General features: G+C 39.5%; 1 non-coding gene across 1 annotated transcript; it reads left to right on the forward strand.

Moving 5' to 3' along the window:
- Positions 1 to 13,595: 13,595 nt before the first annotated feature.
- On the forward strand, positions 13,596 to 17,904 carry LOC113011222 (uncharacterized). The gene is made up of 2 exons (XR_013903489.1): positions 13,596 to 13,737; positions 16,740 to 17,904. It is a non-coding gene; the product is annotated as an uncharacterized LOC113011222 (transcript).
- Positions 17,905 to 20,048: the final 2,144 nt, after the last annotated feature.

A 20,048-nucleotide genomic window follows, 5' to 3' on the forward strand; every position in this document is an offset into this window, starting at 1 on the left:
GTGCCCTGCTCCCTGCTCTGCATCGTTTTTCTCAGTGGGATCCCCTTATATCCAACCAGCATGTCACCCTCTCGCTGCTGGCTAAAATGCTGTTCTGCAGCCAAAGTCACACAGGCTACTTCATGCTTGTAGCCACTCACAAACACGTGCCAACTTCCACTAAACCAAAACTAAGATCTCAGCTACTGCATGGCAACTGCAAAATATGGCTTGTACAGCTCAGCCCATATAATTGGACACTGGCCCTTTTTGTTTAAGGTATTCAAATGAGTTATGAAATAAAAACATTCAAATCCAGGCATTCAAAGATAGTTGTATACAAATTATAATCCACATTATTTAGGAATTACAGAGGATTAACTTTGGATCTTTTTCATGGCAAATACATTTGAAAAATGGCGGACCAGTTTGCAAACAGCATCGTTTGGACCAGCAGGTGGGGACATTTTCTTTCTTGTTTCAACTCTTTTGTTGTTTATTATAATATTTCAAAATATGAGAGTGTGTTACCAAGGCAGCAAAGGCTATATCTCACAAAAGTATAGTATATATCTGCACTTTGTATATATTTATAATGCAATATTTGACATTGTCAAACAACAGCGCACATGACACTTTGAGCTGAACCTGCCGAGGCTGCAAAAATGATGAAATAAAATTTCCAGGCTAGATTAGATCTGTTCTGATGTCAGAACCAATTAGGAGAAGTATGTCTAATCTTTAACAGAAAGCATTGTAGTGGAGATATGAAGCAACTTAGTGTATATTAGCTTACTCATTCAGTTTGCAAGATTAAGCTGGGGGATACAGTTATTATGTTGGACTGGTGCAGAATTACTAAGCATCACATGCTACACTGGTTTATGGACACAGATTTGGGAGTCACACAAAAAATCCTGATTTGAGCCAACACTTCAAGAGTCTTCTTTATGTCTAAGCTTTTATTGAGAATGATGTTTTCATCTGATTTCTTAACACAAGGTCCTTTTCACAAAGCCACAGTGTTGTGAAAAAGCATTTGCAATTTCTTTTGTATATTTGCATTTAAATGTTCCAGTTTATCAAACAAACTGATTTGTTTGATGAATGATTGAAAACAAATGATTAACCAGTTTTAGTTTTGGAAAGCTGAGTTCAGTTCACCCGCAGGCCTGAGTTCTACTAAACCTATTGAACCAAGAAATGATTTATGTCGAACTTGTCTGGCAAAGAGAGGTAGGCTAAAATGTCTCAAAAGAATCCAGCAGAGAAGCAAATTCATTGGCATCTATAAGTCTGGAAAAGGTTACAAAAGCATTTTTAAGGATTCGGGACTTCAGTGAACAACAATGAGAGCCATTATCCACAAATGGAGCAAACTTGGAACAGTGGGGAACCTTTCCAGTAGTCGTCCACTCAAAACTACTCCAAGAAGGCATCAATGACTCATCCACAAGGTCACCAAACAACCCAGAACTACAATATTACCATATTGTACAATTTTCTGGAGAAAACTTTAACAATCAAGTGACTGCTGAGGAGCGAGCACTTTGTGACGGTGGGAAGGAAAAACTCTCTTTTAACTGGAAGCAGCAGGGAACTTTTTTTAAATTTACAAAAACCTTTAAAAACTGACCTTAAATGTAAAAAATACAAAAACTGTAATTAAATATTGGTTTGGTCTGTATACTCAAAACATATGTACCAAAACAACAACAAAAACCCTAAACAACCCAAAACTCAGCATAGAAATTAGACACATACAAATAAACATAGATACAAAACACTCACAAGTCTTAATGAACCATGCAAACATACAATAACAATGCGTACTGTATATGAAGATAGCATACACTCAGTCTGAAAGTAAAAGAGAGAGTTTACTTACTATTGTTTTGTTTTGTTTTCCTGTGTGTGTGTTATTGTGTCTGTTCATGTAAGAAAAACTAAAAAATATGTGAGGGGAACAGATTGTGTTGTCATTGTAAACTACTGTACACTTGTCTCTCAATAAAAATATTAAAAAAAAAAAAAAAACTATTGTTTTGTTTTAGTCTTGCAGTAAAGGAGAGCAGCAAGAAACAACACAGGTGTCTTTGTTGAGGACCTACACAACAATTGGAGGAGTCCACAAGCAATCCCGTTTCCATACACATACACACTAAAGAGACCAACTTATTAGCTGAAAGAAACATTTACAACATGGTTCGTGAATAGTTTTGTTTTCTGGAAAGTATCCCCTTTCACCGAAACTGTACAGTTGGTACATTTTATTTTTAAATAGCTAATTTATTTGGACAGAGTACTGGTGAGGCTTAAAGTAGGGTGCATGGCTGCTGTGATGGACAGAATTGCTGAAACAGGTCACTACAGCTCACCGCTCTTTCCTCACCATTGCTAATTGGAGTCCCTGAACAGGACCTCTTGACCATGTTTGCGGTCTTGATGGTTTTTGGAGCATTTTAATTGAATTATTTAACCAATAAAATTGCTTTTTGTGTGGCCTGAATGAAATGTTAGTGATTTATGCTGTTACTGCAGTAATTATGAGATATGTGCCTTTGCACCCATACAATTTATGGATGTAGCTTGCTAACTTAACTTCTAAATTAGCTGATATTATTACGTCTGCCCACAAAACGCAACATAGCAGCAGCCAAAATGGCACCTTCAGGCAGAGCCATTATAAAAAGGCTTTTTGTATTGTACTGCAATGCATTACTGTACTGACTAAAACCCAAGTATCAGGTTCAGTACTACTCATTTCCCTCCAGTGAAATATATTCACAATAACTATTTTGGCTTAATTAGCCAGTAAAGCCAATTTAACCCTTTCTGGTGGCAGGACCATTTTACAAGCACTATTTTACTGACCGTAGCTGCGTTACTGTTTCTGCTAGAGACAAAACTCAATGGTTTCTAAAAGAAGAGAAGACATACTTTATGGGGGATATTCAGTTTATCACAGTAACACAAAGTATTTACAAAGCAGTACCATCTGAACACAGAAAAATCAGCTCTGCCTACATTTTACCATGTGAGCTTCACATTACTATAACTCTTTAACCATTTTAGACTAGGAAAAAAATCCAAATCGTTCCTGAAAGATGAGAATTATTTTGTAATTTAACAGCCAGAATGACAAGTCCAGTGATCCTGTATGATACTATGATAAAAGGTTAATGAAACCCTACTGCTTTGGTAGCAACTTAGCTACAGCTAATACTTTCCACTAGGTTCCACTAATTGAGCTAAGTCAAAGAGTGGTTTTACACTGTCTCACACACACACACACACACACACACACACACACACACACACACACACACACACACACACACACACACACACACACACACACACACATTTCCTTTTCTGTATAAAGGGAAATAAATGAAGGAACATGTCTGATGGCACTTGTAAGAAGACAGTAGATTATGATTATCCCATGCGCTGCACATCTCAATCTTCCTCAAATGCTTACTGTGCATGTCTGTGCTAATCTGAGCTATAGACTCACACTTCCCTATTTTCATGAAGGAAACGGAACTCTTTTTTTTTTAATTTGAAAAGGCTTTAAAAACCATTCATGTTTAATGTCTGTTGTCACTGTAACTCTTGCACTTAAAAAATAGCTCTGTTTTAATCTGCTTCATTTGCATACTGCCATCTTTGTGTTATGATTTTGTACTCTGTATTTCATATGGATACTGTGCATCTTGTCATAAAAAATATAATATTAATCTTAATTTTAGACAGTTTCCTTAGATACAGTGGATAATGTATCTACTATGACATCGCCCACTGGCTTATGAAGTCCCATTTTGAAGCCTGCTGTCAACATTTTGGCTGCAAAAACCTGGGTATGATAAAGGGGGGCAGGTCTGACTGCAAAAGCACATAATCATTACCTAACGAGCTGACTGACAGGTCATTAGCCAATGAGCCAGAAGTTTCATACCACAGATAATTCTTCATTTTGACACATGGTATGACCAAGATTTACAAAACAAACTTGATTTTTTATACAACGTGACCCCGAAATTAGTAACTGAGAACATAAAATTATGAGAAAAGTGTTGATAGATGTCAAGTCAGAGGGATGTTTTCCCACAGAGTTCTATAATCCTGGAAGTTGTATTGTAACTACCACTATCGCCATCTGGTGGCCTTGAGTAGAATGCAGGTTTGAGTGACTTCGTCAGAAACCACGTCCACATTTTATACTATCTGTGATCATAACTAATGAACCATTAGTCATGACTAATCAAAATATTTTCTTTTGTTTGTTTGTTTGCTTTGTTAACTGTAAATGCTCACATGAAAAAGCATTGAGAAAGTTTGTTTTTACATTAAATCAAATACCAAAAAAGCACAAATGTGTGGAATAAGATGCTCTATTGCACTGTGACAACAACAGTGGGGAAAAAATATGAGGCTTTCTGTATGCAAAGTACGATGAAAAAAAGCTACTACAACTCAGTTTAGAACTAAAATGCCATCGGCATTTGTGCATTGCAAGTATTGTTACATTATTTTGCAAACCCAATTATTTTAAATCATTTATTTCCACCCCAGGGCCACTGGTGTTTAAAATAACTTTATTACATTTATATATATAAACAGAAATAGCAGCATGTTTATTATCTAGAACTCCCAGGTGGAACAGCATGACTTCTTAGGGCTCATTGTGTGAAAATAAGGGATAAACTCAGAGGAAGTTGTAACAGTTTTGTTAGAAATGAGGTTGTGACTAAACTTCGGTTCAGTCATGTGCCAGTCCAGATAAAAAGAATTAGTAATCATACAGACAGAGGGGCTACAGTGCACCAACCTGGAGATTATTCAAAACTAAACACAGAATTTAAACATTAATGAAGTCAGGTATCCTACTCTTATGTGGAGCAGCAACACTGTGCTTTTTAATTAAATTATGCGTTCACTAACCATTACACTGGACATATAGTGGTTGTTAGTTAAAGAGCACAACTGATGAATCCTCTTTAAAGCCCAGCAGGCTCAAACTGCTACACTAGGATGTCTTTGCCCCGACACAGTTCCAGCCATAAGATGATTTGTTGACTCCAGTATGTCAGCTCACTAACTCAGCTAAATCCCAGTGTCTTCTTTCTCTGCTTTGTGGATGTTTGGGTGCATTCCTGCTAAGTCCAGCTTATGAAAAATCGACAGAGTCCCCTCTACAAAAGTGCCAGAGGGCTTTGTTGTAAAGTCTTGTGAAGACTTTGTGAGTTTACAAAGCAATGTTTTCATATGGAAAACTAATTAAGCTCTAATCAGGCAATTCAGAACCAAAGATATATCATATGATATTGCTGTCTGAAAAAAGAAATAATAATGAAAAGATACAATCAGTTACTACATAGAAAATTCCCTTTGAGACATAGAAGTTCGAGTTTTCCTTTTACTGAAAAGGTTAAGTTTAAACAACAAGCCACAAATTTCATAAAAAACAAAAAATGCTGCTACATGACTTCAGTGTTTGGTGAAAGGAACGGCAGATTTGCATTTCTTCGTGTGAGCCATCATCTTCTTCCTCCCTCCTCATGCATTTTCTGCCCTCACTCATCTTATTCTCGTCCCATCCATCCAGTAATGTCTCCACATCTCTCCACAGGATTGAATGCAGATGGCTTGAAGCTGATGAAAAGCGGCGTTGTGAGGCATCCCGAGTCTCCCGTGCGCTCCTGGAGTCTCTTTACATCTCACTGAACTCATACAGCTAACAGGCCCTGGCAGGCATCTGAATAAGAAGGAGGTGCAATCCAGCTCTCCCAGTTAGACTCTCTCTGTGATAGCATTGTAAACACTGGGGCTTAATTGGGCATGCGGCTGGTGAACAGCTTGATTTTCATCATGCTTTTATTGGCGCTCCATGAGTTGGGATGGGGGAGCATGAGTAGGGCCTCACATACATCACAAGTGCAGTGGAAGGCATGAAGACTGGTCTGTGCAGCCTCAGCAAGTTGAATGTGAGGTAAGATCTGGCTGTGCTGGTCACAGTCTCATACGTTTTTCCATTAGCTTTTGTGTGTGATGCTCCAGTTTTTTTAAATTGGAAAATACAAAAAAATGAAAATGGGAAAAGCTCCTATTATTCAAGAGGACTGTCTAACCCTCATTAGGGCTTTCAGCACACTTGGACACTTGCAGCTAATTAATGAATGCATTAATTGAAGGTTTGACGCCTGAGTACTTTTTCATAAGACTATTTTTTTTTCCTGTAGTGATTGACCAGATATGACTGGCACTTTTTCATCTTTAAAATTTAGTCCAAAGCATTTACTGTCTGCAGCTGCTAAGCTAAGCTTTAACCATCATCCCTCTGGACATGGCTGACCTGCAAAAGTAGATATGAGTTGACGTGATTCTTATGGTGCGGTTATTCCGGGTAAAACATTAGAACTGACAGCTGAGCTCCCGGAGAAGATTTAAGAAAAGAGTAAAACAAGAGAAAATGATTTTTTTTTAAAACAAATGATTCTTTAAGGATAAAGCACGCACTTTCTTTGTTCTAGTTTTGATTTCATTCATTCTATTAAGGACTGTTACCATCCTCCCCCTGCCTCCCCTCCTTTCCTATGAGGTTGTTGTATTTGATATATAATTTAAATTAGTGGTCTCTAGTCCTTTTCAGCGTACCCCTGACAGCCATATCAGATGAGCTTGTGTAAGCCTTTATCGTACTCCCACAGACAGATTGAATTTTTGGAAAGGTTTGTAGAGTAGTATTTATCTGCAGAGAAAACATAGCTGCATGCAAATTCATGTAAAGCATGGTCACTCATATTGTTGATATTAAAGCTTTATGTTTTGTTTTTAAACTACCATTTTGGAGTTTCAGAAGCAGGACACTGAACTAATTTACAGTGTGACTTTTTTGTTCCCGCTTAGTTCTTATGCAGTCTTAATGAACTCACTTTGACCCAGGCAGAACACCAAAGTAAACATACCCTATACTCAAGATATTATACCAGTTTGTGGTCCTGATTGCATATCAGAGCCCAACTTTCACATAGCTGCAGTAAGGTGTGAAAGCCCATTACTGTGAATAAGAGAATGAGTGAAGATGAATTGTCAAGCACGGGGTGATCGATCATGCTTTGGGCTTGTGCTGCAGCCATTCTCAAGTGAAGTTGGAGAGGAAATAATGGGTTCAATCCAATCCCTGAAAGTTCTATAACAAGTATTACGGCATCTATCAGAGAAAAAAAGGGGGGAAAGCTGTAGATAAAAAGAGAATGGTGCCTACCAAGAAAAACAGGTTGGCTGTCATTATGAACCTCTGCGTGGACTCAGGAGACTTTAAGGAAGTTTTAATGCTCTTAGCCCAGAGAATCACAAAGCACAAATCCAAGTCCGAAAATCCCGGGGCTTCTGAAGCGCTTAGCCAGTGATTTGATGACTGAGAGACTGAGGCAATATATACAAAAGGTAATGAGGGAAGAGGAAACAACTAAACACAACTGAAGACAATCAAGGAATGAGTGAAGGCAGGGATAGGAAGTGAAACTAGACAAGATCCAAAAGCTAAAAGCACTTACAAAATAAAACATGAATCAAGGTGAGTAAATGGGGAAACAAGATAAACTTGACAAAGAGGAACACTGAAGGTGAGGCACATATTTTACACTGGAATGAAACACAAAAGGGAAGTCACTAAAAACAGCCTGAAAGCCACAGTAATTACTGAGAACAGAAGATTAAGATAACAAGATTAGAAATACAAAGAACTAAATAAAGCAAGGAAAAGAAATATATATATGTATATATATATATATATATATATATATATATATGACACAGATAATACGCTCAACATATGCAAGGCTGAGCTATGACAGCTGAAGGTTTTGCCAGGGTCTCAAAGTCTGTGGCTCAGACCAAAACATCATCAAAAGTCTGTGAAGCAACCTTAGAATAGCAGTGCATAAAAGACTGCCCAAGGTCTTTTATGCACTGCTAAAAGACCTTGGGCGGAGCCTTTTATAAGGACAAATGGTCAAAAAGCCAACAAACAAGAAGTGAAAGACTCTTACATGCTACAAAAAGCCTTTACAAGCTGTGATATTTGCCAGAGGGTGTATTACTAAGTACTCCAAGGTGTCCAGAGTTCTGTGATGGGTTTTGTGTTCTGTTACTTTCTATATTACTGTTTTATGTGAAAAAATAGTAAAGAAATCTGTCATAGTTGACTTGAAATCAGCTAAACAAGATACATTGGATGTGGGGGTGTGGGTATCCAAACATTACATGGAGGACAGTGAGACTTTCCATTTCCTGTTGCTTGTTTTTGCAAGATTAAGGTGTAACATTTAAAATTTATAGCCTAAACTGAAGACCAAAGGTGTTTTGCTAAAAATACTTGGCTTGTGACCTGCTTTATAAAAAGCCGTTTCCTCCAAGGCTAATTTCCTATTAAATCTATTAAAAGATAAAAAGTGAAGAAAAAATGCTTACAGAGTATCTCACTATTTAGTGTATATCAGCTGGTGACCCGTTACAGATAGTTTATGACCAACTGGATGGATTAGCTCCACCTTATTCAGCTACAACAGCAGTGTCACCAGCATATGGATACACCAGCTAATGAATTGCTAACATGTGTGTGCACATACACAAAAATAACGCATTACCCACATGGGGAGCCACACTTGATTAACCCATATTTTGCTACTGTTCGTATTTGTTTACTTTTTGTACTCAGAGTACGTCAGTTACCCCCCCCCCCCCCCCCCCCTTGCCTTTCTTTCCTGCAAAGACATGCTTTGCCATTTTCTTTCCATGATTTAAGGCCAAGTAGGAAATGGATTTTGATTTTGTAGTGTGCCAGAGGGGATCCTTAATGCCCCCTTCATCATTTGAACTACACAGAAGTCCTCGGGAGCCATTCAGATATGAGAGCTGAGACATGTGAAAGTGTCTCTCAGGGCTACAGTGACCCGAGGGACAAGCGCAGTAGAGAGTATGTTCTGTACTTCGTCACATCACCTAGAGGGAAAGCAATTCTACACTGAGTAGACTTTGGATAGAGATTTTTTTTTAGTGATTCTTGCGGAAAATGGTGGGAAAACGTATGTTTTTGTCTGTGCATTTATGAGGGCGTGAGATCGCTACACCTCTCACTATGTGTAGCAAATGGTAATTATGCTGTAATGGCATTTCAGTAAGGCTGTCAGTTTTACTTTTTTTTTTTAAAGTAAAGACTTAGGAACAAACACGGGATGCCAGGAATGCTTGGAAATAAAATCTCCCTAAAACAAAATATGATCACCATCCAACTTTCAGTTACTCAGAATGAAGCACGAGCACAATCAAAGTGATCATCACCCAAGTTAAGGACTTTACTGAGAACTTTCCATAGACTGCCTCAAGGCTAAATCGTATTGTTTTATACCCCGCTGGGTAAACACAAGCACAAGCTGATTAGCCATCAACAACAACAGAAGATGTTAAGTCATATTTACCATACCAGCATATCTGCCTTACTTACATAATGGCCTCTGAGTGATTTAGATTTAAGTCTGAATAGTTGATCAATGGTGATAACAAGACGAGAAAATTTGACCCAGCGGGGGGGATTAATGCAAGAAAAACATTCAATTACCATCACACTGATATAAACTGGGGTTGAACAGTTAAGTGCTTTTGAGTTTTAATAATAATTTAAATAAAAGTGCAGGTTCAACATTTTCTGATTGGATTTGTTTACTGTGTCAAAATGTTTCTTTGACTACATGTTAGAAATTAAACATGTGCTTCAGGCACTCTATTATCATTTTCACTTACACTAAACAGTTGTGAAACACTACACAGGTTCTTTCCTTTGAAGCAAACAGACAAACCCGACAAACCAAACACACGTATGCATTTAAAAAAAGAAAGGAAGTGTATTTATGTTTCTTTGTTATCTTATGACCACATATTGTTGCCACACAGCTTGTTTTTGTCTCAAGACTGTCCATCAAGCTTTTCTATTTGTCAAAAAGAAGTTAAGTCTGTCTGGAAGAGATAAAGACAGTAAATGTTATGTCGCCTTAAATGGGCACTGCAAACTGTGCAGTAATGTCTTGAGCGGCCTTAGTTCTTAGGATTTTGCTTAGAAAACAGAAAAAATGTGCAGTTTTAAGAAACATCAAAGTCAATATTCAGTATGACCACCCTTATACTGAACTCTCTTTGAGCTCTCTTAAGGTTTCTTATGCTCCTTTAGTGGTCTTCAGTAATCTTTGTTCCATTTTCTGTCTATATGATTGCACATAGCTTCAGTAATGTTGGGGTTTGGTCTCTGGGAGGCCAATCCATGACTGACAGTGACTGATATTTTTTTTCAAAAAACATTCCTATGATTCAGGTATGATGGCTGGACTAAAAATGAGACTGAAAGCCACAAACGTTGAGAGAAAAACTTTGAAAGACCTTCAGAAAGCCTGGAGAACTATTACTTCAGACCAGTTTAAAAAAAATACAAAAATGTCTGACTCCTTGGAAGCAAAACATAAAGAAATGAGGGGTGCCAGAGATTTCTGCATAAAAATAGGAAAGAATGCCTGGTCTTCTTCTGCGGTTTGTATTCGTCATTTACACTTAAGGTATTTGTAAGCTGTTGTCCAACACGAGTGACTTTATTTTCCCACAGTGTGTCACGCTGTTTCTTCTGTATTTGGAAATCCTAGGCCAAGAAAGAGGAACTTAGAAAGTCCCCGCTGATTATAATTAAGTGCTCTGGAAAAACACTTCCTTCACTGCAAGCTGACAGCATTACTCTGTATTTATTTATGCAGCAGAACAGGCAGGACATTTCTTCTTCACAAGCCAAGAAAGACATGTTTAACATATTTATTCCCAAAGTAGAGCTTGTGTCACATGAGAACTATGCTTAGATTATTACATAAATAGATGTTAAAATAGCACACTGACATCATAGCTAGATTTTTGCATTTATGTGCTCTCATAAAAAAAGCCCAAAGTTTATAATGCCAACCGATTGCTATTGAAAGATGACTTTCTCTGAGAGCAAGAGGCAATTCCTTATATAGACAAAATCATTTCTTTCTCTGTCTTGCTCTCTGCCCGTTGTCACAGAGTTGGCCTTAGACATTTTACAGGACTGGATTATAGCTCAGGTTTTCCTCCGGGGACACTGGATTTATTAGCAGGCTATTTCTGGACATTTGTCAGATTCGTCTACAGCAACCCTTTAGCCAGTTTTCATTAGCACTCCCATTCAGAAACTCTCACAGTGCACTGGATAGGGTTCATACTCATGTTTCAGTGTATGCTGGCAGAACCAGCAGGTCATGGTGATTCGTAATGCCCTTTTGCACAGTCCACTGATTCTGTGAGGCTTTACTTAATGCTGCTGGTAATGTCAAAGTCACTTTTTTTGCCATCATGATTGTATGACCAGTGATCCGACATGAGCTCAGTGGTCTTTCCCGCAATTTGTTCAGCTACAGACCTGAGTAGGATAAAGAGATATATTGTTGGAACCTTTTTCTCTGAGGTGAGCTCCGCTGCGAGCAGTTTCTATAAACCAGATGGGAGCTGCACCCTTTATAGCACAGGGTCGAGGTAGTATAAATGGAGAGTAAGATTTCCATAGAGGAAATGGGACGTATATGAGGGTCACTGCAGTATAGGCTAAACATAAGGTGTCCACAGAATGAAGGAGTGAAGGAAAGAGATAATAGAGACTGAGGTTTATAAGAACAAAACACAGTCTGTCAGGGAAATGCATATAAATCATATATATATCTTTATAAAATAAAAAATAAAAAATCCCTGAAAACATATTTCTACAATATCTGCCTCTTATTTTTTCTGATACTGAAACCTGCTGTTTTTTTCCATTATTTGAAAAGGCAAATTGTTACATCCGACACCTTTCAGATTGTTTCTTGTGTCGTCTCAAGGTTGAGAAGCAGATCCAACAGCACACATAAAATCTAGGTTAATACAACCCTGCAGGTTTAAAAGTGTGCCTGTGCAAAAGAGTAGATCTAAGCAAAAGAAAAGGCGGCTCCTGCGCGCAGGTGTTTGAAGCAGCAATCAAAAGCAGCAAATGGAATACACAGAGAAATCATTTTCATACAAACTACTGTAAAGAAGGATTTCCATCAAGAGAAGTGCTGCTGCACTCAGGTCATTAATCAACGCTTGCTCGAGGTGACTGGACACTGTATTGCCTCAACAGCAGCCGGGATAGAGTCTCACTGTGCAGCACTGCATGCCCTGGCAATCAGACGGCACCCTCTGTGGTGGTATGTGTGTGTGTGTGTGTGTGTGTGTGTGTGTGTGTGTGTGTGTGTGTGTGTGTGTGTGTGTGTGTGTGTGTGTGTGTGTGTGTGAATGCCTGGTTGCTATTTGTCTGAAATGGCTCAGGCAAACCTGCAGACACGGTGAGGCTTGTCTCATAGGTTTTCACGTAACCATGTCTCATAGCTACAAAAGAGCCCACTTCCTTCTTCAGGCAGTCTGAAACCTGTCAGGAGGCATGATTTTAAAAAAAAGAAGCAGATTATCAGATGAAATCGTCCCATCTACATACACCATGAGCAGTGAATAAAAGAGCGGCGACTCATCTGGTCTCATCATGTTTCAGATAAAGGACACAGACATCTTTTGCATCTAGCTATCTATATATTTAACTTTTTGATTTCTTCCACAACTACTGCTTCTTAAGAGGGTGGTAAAAGTTAAGTTCCTTTCCTTTCTGTTCATGACCAGGCTCTGCACACATTAGACACTCTTTGAACTAATTCTCCTTATATAATGTGTGCTTATATATTTTGCATGTATATAAGCACACATCATATAATATATGAATGCACAGGACCTACAGTTTGCATGTCAAAGTAAAACAACCCTCTGATCAGAATAGTGAACAGAGTTTTCTTTAATGTCAGCTGAACCCTTTTTTTTTTCTTGATTCTTACTTGAATAAAAATCGTGTTTTGCTTGACTGAACTGAAAGGGCATCGACCACAATGCCACAGGCATAAAAAGTGGGTTTCTGTGTGTGTGTGTGTGTGTGTGTGTGTGTGCACTTCACATGACCTCCTTCTTTCATATCTTTCTTGTCTTGCTCATACCTCTGTCACTGTATTTACAGCACACACAAACGTAGGCTCGCGCAGTTTTTGTTCCCCCTTTTTATTCCTGTTTCGGGGCCCACAGATGGGTGGAGCGGTGTTTGTTCAAGCAGTCATTTAGTGCTATTATGCAAAATGTTTCAACCTTGCGTGCAACTTCCGCTGTAGTTGCAAGGTTTTCAGATGAGTGCATGCATGGAGGCCTTATTGTGGAGGGATTCAGCTTTTAATACGGCATTCCTGTGACTTCATATCAGACTTTTTAACTTCATTTATCTGACTTTCCATCTTTCTGCCTGACGTCATTTAGTGAGGGTAAAGTAAAGCAACCACAACTCTTGAGCACAGTGTGTAGGAAACATGTAAGCACAGACAGAGGGCCCATTCTTATACAAAGTGGGCAGGGTGCAGTGACGCTGTGACCAAAACACACACTTACACAGAGAGGAGGAGGAGGAGGAGGAAAAGGAGGAGGATGAAACAAGGGTAGCGAGGGAAACAGGAACAGAAAGTGACGATGTCAGAGTGAGGGGGACCAGACCAGAGCTGAAGCCAGATGCCAAAACAGAACCAACAGAAGTTAGAGCAGCTAACTGGATTAGACAAGACGCGAGACCTGACCTGCTACTTCACAAGTGCCTGCGGGGTAAGGTTCTGCTTTCAATGAGATCTTAACTGCCACTGAATACTTTGATACTGCTGTGGCTTAAGTTGGTATTTGCTGATGTTTCTTGTTGTTTGATTAAACTCAGGTAAAATTGCTGCTTTTGGGACAATCTTCATTCTTCATCCAAAAAAAAAAGAAGCTTGGTTTTGGCTGGGGTTAGATTAGATTTCAGCCAAAAGCGTCTGTAATACACTCTCGTCTCCTTAAAACAAACCATCCCACTCAAACGTCTGTTTCTAAGAACTTTCACTTTGTCCCTCACTTTAGTTTTAAAGGGCTGACTAACTTACTGATGATGTTTACTAGCTTCATCTGGCTGCCCCCTCCCTTTTCTTACTGGCAGTGTGACCTCCACTTTGCTCATTTCATTCCAGTTAGGACTGAGCTGACACATCTGACATGTAATGGGCTTGTGCACTTGCTTTTGTTCACTGTCAAGCATATCTGCGGGCCTGTTGCTACGACAGCAAAACAGCTGCACTTTGAGATCAAACACAGATCATGTTTTCTGCAGAAAAAAAAATCTAGAGGTTTAGCTGTTTACTGGTTCTTGACTCAGGTCAAAACAAACACACCCTAGCGCTGTGAATTAATGCTGACTGATGAGCGAACTGCTCTGACTCGGTGCTCGGGGCAAGTCATTAAAGATTCCTGCCATGCCTTCTGTCGCAACTTTGTCTTTTAGGTCACGCGTGTTCCTTAAAAAAGCAGCAGGGGCTAACTGTGTGCAATCATAACATTTTTTCTCAGCCCCTTCCTGGCTTTGTGTGGCCCAGAAAGGGCCTTTTCCTGTGTACGAATGCCTCAAGAAGAAGACAAAGTCATGAGAAAGTGAAACAGCCGGTGAGTCTCTGAAAGAATGTTGTCATGAGTGAGACTCATTTTAATTTATTTTTAGTAAAAATAAAGCTACAATCTATTTAAAATAGCCATTAAGTTAGGAACAAGTACCGGTCATCTCACAGTACTGCACAGAAACGGCCTGCTGAGAACGAAACAACAGTGGCAATCAGTTTGTTGTTACTTCTCTTACTGGATTAATTCCCTTAGCACGTTGATGAAATGACACGTAGATCATAAAGCATTGTATTTCTTCTGCTAGTGTTTCAACTATAGTTCACCCGTGTATAAACGCATCTCAAAGTGGGCTCTTTGTTCCTGGCCAGAGGCTATAATTATCATAACACTCAGTGACTTGTCCATTCTATTTAATGACTTTCCTACTGATTCATTGTGAGTCACTTCTTTTCTACCGGCTAGATCACACCTCCGTGCTTCACTCCCGATCTCTGTCCCTCTCCGACAAACTTATTGCTCAGCGGCTCTGGCTCGCCGCGGTGGCAGAGTTTTCATAATGGCGGGATGATCAGAGTGTGCACAGAGGTGCTGCAGCTCAGCCAAGCTCATCACAACAACATGTACCTGCAGCCAATAATCAGGAAAGATGTGGCAGCGACGCCATCGCTCTCAGGAATATGCACGGGTTTCCATGTCGCCTGCAGGCAGCCTTTGTTCCAAACGTGGTGCACATTTTTGAAATAAGGCACAATCCTGTGCACAGCTTTTATGTGCTGCTGCTATATGGAGATGAATATTTGGTGGAGTTATTAAACCATCGCAGCAGAACGAGATAACGACGCACGCTGCCCTTGTTTTTCTTCTCATCAGAGGAGCACTGAGCGGCATTAAAATCACTGTCAGTCTGTGCACTGTGTGCATTTTACTTCATTAGTCGACCCAAATTTCCCCACTTCAGCAAAATCTAGATTAGTTTTTTCTTAAATTTGCCGGTGACCTCATTTGCTTCTATTTTTTTTATGAACAAACCAAAACTGCACAAACTAACACGAAGAGTCTCTAATAACCCAAAAAGAAATGAAGCACAGTTTCTCATGCGGTGGTTTGGATCACTTCTATTTTCTGAAATGGGATTGCTCTTTCTGATCTCTCACTTAAACATTTCAGGTGCTACTTAGCTTTAAGTGCTTAGCTTCCTGTTGAGCAAATGAACAGGAGGGAAGTTAGCGGGCTGTCTGTGGGTAAACTAATTTCACACATGAGGCACAACGCACGGTGGAAGCCGTGCCTATTTGCTCTCCACTTGCAGGTGCATCTTCATCTCTCTTTCTCTGCATACGAAGCAACCGAATGTGAGATGAAAATCTTTTTCCTTCCTGCGAACAGAATACAAAGAAGCCCTGTAGCCGAAAGCTACAGAGACTCTGTGGAGCGTACTTGAGTCAAATGGTGTCTGAAAAACTATAGATGTTTAACAGCATTTAAATAAAAATGTTGCCTCAAGGCTTCAGGCTTAATCAAATAGCTTTTTAGTCTCAGAGTAAGGAACAATATGACTTTTATTTCCATGTAGGACTGACAATTGAAGTTCCTTACATCAAGGATTCCTATTTGGCGGTGGTTTTATTTGAGGCCAGCATAAAATTGTTAAATTCAGACATTTAGGAATACTTAGGCCACATTCCATCCATCTCCTGCTTTGGGATCCATGAGACCTGTATATTCATGAGCCTCCTATAGCAGATCTTTCTCTGGCCTACCTTTCTCCCACTTCGCTTCTTTTTTTTTTTCTGACACTGTCACGTTCTCCATCTCAGCGGGATTCTTAGGAAGATTGGTTACCTCTGTCTCGGTCTCACCTTCCCTCAGACACAATCTCCCTCCATTTCTTCCACTCCTTCTTACTCTCTCTCTCTGTTCGCCGCTGTCTTCCTCAGTGGGACTCTTAGAGAGAGAGAGTTGCCCTGAATCATGAATGCCCCTCTGCAATATTAATGAAGGGAAAGCTGAAAAAAATCCGAAGCTGACATTGACAAGATGGGGGGTGGGGTGCAGGAGTAGAGATGTTAAAGACAGAGGCAGAAAGATAGATTGGGAGGCAGGGAAAGAGTGAGGGAGACCGGTTGTCTGCCTGGACCCAAATTTTCTTTTCATGTTAACCTTCTTTTTTTTTTTTTTTGCAGATACATCCACATTAAGTCACTTCTCTACAGCTCGTCAGACTGAAAGTTAAAGGGGAGGAGGACAAGAGGAAACTCGAGAAAACAATTACTGGAATGTCGACCTGGATAAAGAAACTTCCGCTTTCCTCGAGATCAGAATCCTCATATTGAAAGCCTTCTCTAACCAAGTGACCTCTTGGTTTTGTGGATTTGTTTAAATGGGCTTTGGCCTTCTCCAAAGGAGCACTTTAAAGCAGAAAGCATCAGTGGTGTTTGCTTCTGGTGTTTTCATTTAACACACAGAGCACAGCCCTCGTTGGATGGACGAGAGTCTCAGGGAAACGATTTCATTTTGGGCAGTTTTTTAACCTTAATCCAAACACCCAAAGGGCTCAGAGGGACATTATATTTTTTATCATTTTAGTACCCCAGCATCCTAACATGCACATTTGCTGTCTCACAACTATTTCAACTCTCTAAAGGATTTAGCAAAACTTTTCCAACAGTGAGATAGTCTCATTTAAAGGGCTTACACGCCGGTATCCTAAGCCATGGATGGGAAAACTGACAGCATTCAGGATTTTTTCAACGAACTGTGGCACTTTGCTTCAGAAAAACACAACCAGGGGGCCTATAACACAGTCTGCCTGGTGGTCCTCCTGACGCTTCCCCTGCTTGTTCTCCTCACAACGGTGGTGGTGTGCTGTCACTGCTGTTGCTGTCGTCATGCCAACAGCTGCTGTTGTTGTTGCTGCGGCGACGCCGTGTCGTCTTCAAGGTCAGAAACAAAGAAGAAAAAAAATTCTGCCAATACCGAAGACTTGTGGATCTCGGTCAAGCCGGGGCCGATGACGCCCGACCGGGTCGCTCTGGCCATGGAGTAAATATCCCTTCTTTGACCTGAGACTGCTGACGAGTTTATGGAAAGGAGCTGATGGAGCATCCCGAAAAGCATAAACCGTGGATGCTCTTGGACTCTGCTGAGCTGATAACCAAACAAAAAGGATGAACTTCACCTAGTAGCGGGCACAGATGTGGTTGAAATATGTAAAGAGTGTATATATCGTTGTCACTTTTCATTCATAAGATGTCGTGCGGTGGTTTTATGACAATGTTTACAGCATTTTTATGAGCATTTTTTTTAGTGTTTGGTACATAAAGGAAGAAATATGAAGACAGAAGCACATATATAACTGCAAGTGTGTGTGTGTGTGTGTGTGTGTGTAAGAGAAGCACAGTGTTATTGAGAGCACTTTGTTCTTAGAGCTCCCATGTGAAATTCACTGCGTGTGTATTTTGGAGAGAGAGCCAATTTAGGGTCTGCCAGTGCTCAGAAAGCTGCATTACTCACATTCAGGCTGCAATGCAGACTGTGATTGACTCTCAATTTCTAAATCAAAAGGCACTGACAATCTAAAAAGCTGAAATCACTGCCTACAGAAAGAAACTTTCTTCATTACGACATTTTTCCCCCCGTTTGTTGAAGATGTTACAGCATTGTCACAGGAGTGGAACTTCACTTTCATCAGGCTTTTTTCTGTGTTTTTTTTAATTACACTATTCAGGGCCAAATAAGCATTAAATAAAAGACAATTTGTAAAAGATAAAGTGAGACCCTCCCCACCAAAAGACAAACAAACAACACCGGAAACTAGAAACTAGATACTCATACCAATGGAGGTGTTAGCAATGATGACTAGCCATGTATTTATGGAAATTTTGAACATTTATTCCTCTAAAACGTATGAATATGACTGAAAGAGGTGGCGTAAGTTGGTTTAGAGCAGATCCATATGCACTTTTAATATTCTGTTTTGAAGTCATCACACAGAAAATTTGGAAGGAGGACCAACAACACACTTAGCCCCAATGCCTAACCCCAAATGCGATCTCCTGCCTTTTACCCTCGTATCTGGGGGCGTTGGGGCTTAAGAGGTCAAACTGGCATTAAGTTTGTTTGTAATCACTTTTGGCTAACTTCCTAGCACGGATGTGGACAATTTCAGATTGTCAAAAGTGCGTTTAATTAAAACAAACAAATCTCTGTCTAAGCATACATCTTTGCATATTTCGTCATGCTGAGAGCTTCCCCTACACTTGTGATTGTGCCTTATAACTGCAAAATCCATTTCACGTGGATTTCTTTAAAAAGTTTGATGAGTGCTTACATGGATACTGCTGGTAAACATTATTTGCCAGCAGTATTTTATTGCCATTCTGTTGAGATACAAACATAATGCTGATTAATTGGATCAAGTCCTCACTATTCACGTGTATACAACGTTTTTAGAAACGGGTTAGAACAGTATTCAAAGTATTTTTTTGTTTTAGCTTAATTAAATTCACATACTTTTCAAAAGTTCCAGTAAAAAGAAACTGAAATAATCAAACGTTTTGGGCTTCTAGTGGATTGTGCCTGAAGGCTTCTTGTTTTGAAAGTGTACGACATCTCAAGGCCCAATTAAGCAAAAACGTCTCAGCAGTATCATCATCTTTATGCATTAGCTTATTTTGGCACTAAGTTGATCTTCTTGCTCAAGTGCTGCTGGGAAAACCGGCCCCACTCATTTCATTACGGCTCAGACAGATATGTCCCCATGTGGAAATCTGGGTTTGTCTCTTCTGCTTTATGTTCACAGAGAGAAACTATACGTGTTGAGTTTAATATGAAAGCTTGCCTTGCAAAACACAGGCAACGTATGATGACTAATAATTGCAAGAGTGAGACGTTTAACAAGAAAACACACTGCCATGTTCGGGGTTTTTTGCCGAACACGTCATCGTGGTTTGTGTTTGTCAAAGTAAAATTTACAGTTTTTACTGGTTATTAAATGCTGACTGTGGCAGGCTTCTTACAACATAAATAAAAATGTAAAATGATGTTAAAGACTGAAAAAAATTAAAGGAATAGTTTGACCTGTTCAGAGTTATTCTTACTACTTTTACTTTCTCTGTGAGAGGTACGTGATTCAGCTTCATGTCTGCATGCTAAATATACACCTGCTGTCGGCAGCTGGTTAGCTTTTCTTATTACAAAGACAAAGAGAAAACAGCTTGTCTGGCTCTGTGCAAAGGTAAGACAGTAATTACTAAAGTAGTGATCAGTAATTGTGAAACAAGAATTCACAGGTTACTTGGTTTTTTTATGTGGTAACCTATTCTTGTTGACCAGAAGAGACTTTTAGAGGTACAAGTTGAGTAGTAACTTCCTGTTTTCTGTCATTTGCTAACCTCTTCCAGTATTTTAAACTGAAAGGATATTGAAGCTTAATCCAAGGATATCCCCTTAAATACCAGAATATGAGTCACACATTCAGTAAGATCCATAAA

Source organism: Astatotilapia calliptera, chromosome 18, assembly GCF_964374335.1.
Source record: "Astatotilapia calliptera chromosome 18, fAstCal68.1, whole genome shotgun sequence".
Lineage (NCBI taxonomy): Eukaryota > Metazoa > Chordata > Actinopteri > Cichliformes > Cichlidae > Astatotilapia > Astatotilapia calliptera.